At 41.8% G+C, this 1,348-nt stretch overlaps 1 non-coding gene across 1 annotated transcript; it reads left to right on the forward strand.

Annotated features, from left to right (window-relative positions):
• Positions 1-842: 842 nt before the first annotated feature.
• Positions 843-948, forward strand: LOC120365660 (U6 spliceosomal RNA). Its single transcript, XR_005580548.1, has one exon. It is a non-coding gene; the product is annotated as a U6 spliceosomal RNA (small nuclear RNA).
• The last annotated feature ends 400 nt before the right edge of the window (positions 949-1,348 follow it).

The following is a 1,348-nucleotide window of genomic DNA, read 5'->3' on the forward strand; positions in this document are numbered from 1 at the left end:
TCAGATAATTTGAGGAAAAAAAATTTTTTTGTAAAGATAGAGGTCTCACTCTGTTGTCCAGGCTGGTCTCAAACTCTTGGCCTCAAGTAATCCTCCCACCTCAGCCCACAAAAGGCTGAGATTACAGGTATGAGCCACTTTGTTGAGCTTCATTTTTTAATAAAACTAAATATATACCTATCCTATGACTGGCAAATCCACTCTTAGATATTTTACCCAAGAAAAGTTGAAACATGTATCCACAAAAAGGCATGCATGAGAATGCCCATAGCAACTTTGAAAAAATATAGCTAGGGGTCTCGCTTTGGTGCCCATGCTGGTCTCAGATACCTGGCTTCAAGCAATCCTCCTGCTTTAGCTTCTCAAAGTGAAGGGATTACAGGTGTGAGCCACCCTGTCCAGCCCATAGCAACTTTATTTATAATAGCTAAAACTGGATACAACCCCAAATGATCATAACAAAAGAACAAAATAAATTGGAGACTGGGGACAATCTATTGTAAGGATTACCAGTCAGATGTCGTGGCTCATGCCTGTAATACCAGCACTTCAGGAGCCTGAGGCAGGAGGATCATTTGAGGCCAAGAGCCTGAGACCAGCCTAGGCAATAGAGCAAGACCCTATCTGTAAAAAAAAAAAAAATTTTTTTTTAATAGACAGGGTTTCACCATGTTGGTCTGCCTGTAGTCCCAGCTACTTGGGAGGCTGAGGCAGTATAATCCCTTGAACCTGGGAGGTGGAGGCTGCAGTGAGCCAAGATCACGCCACTGCACTTCAGCCTGGTGACAGAGGGAGACTCTGTCTCAAAAAAAAAAAAAAAAAAAAAAAAAAAAAAAAAAAAAATGCTCCCTTTGCCAACACATATATTAAAATTAGAAAGATACAGAGAAGATTAGCATGGTCTCTGAGCAAGGATGACAGCAAATTTTTGAAGCGTTCCATATTTTTAAGAAAGGATTACTAAGTAGCATTGAAGGCCTGATCACAACTGAAAATCAGACATTGGAGCTAGTTCTATGGTTTTCTCTAGCAGCCTGGAGGCAAGAGGCAGAAAAAAAGAAAATGAACCTTGTATGATCTACTTCTGGAAATTAGAGTAGGAGGGACAAAATGGCCAGAGGCAAAGGAAATAGACATAGTAATGAGAATGGAGGGAAATGGCTCTATTTGTCCTAGAGTGGTTTAGAAGCATCCTGTCCAGAGTTTACCTTCTTCTGTTCCCCACACTTCTGTGCTTCATGACTCAAAGGTAAGAAAATCAGCCAATCAGCCAGAAGCGGTAGCTCACGCCTGTAATCCCAGCACTTTGGGAGGTCAAGGCAGGTGGATCACCTGAGGTTGGGAGTTT

The sequence above is a fragment of the Saimiri boliviensis genome, chromosome 1 (genome assembly GCF_048565385.1).
Source record: "Saimiri boliviensis isolate mSaiBol1 chromosome 1, mSaiBol1.pri, whole genome shotgun sequence".
NCBI classification, from domain to species: Eukaryota; Metazoa; Chordata; class Mammalia; order Primates; family Cebidae; genus Saimiri; species Saimiri boliviensis.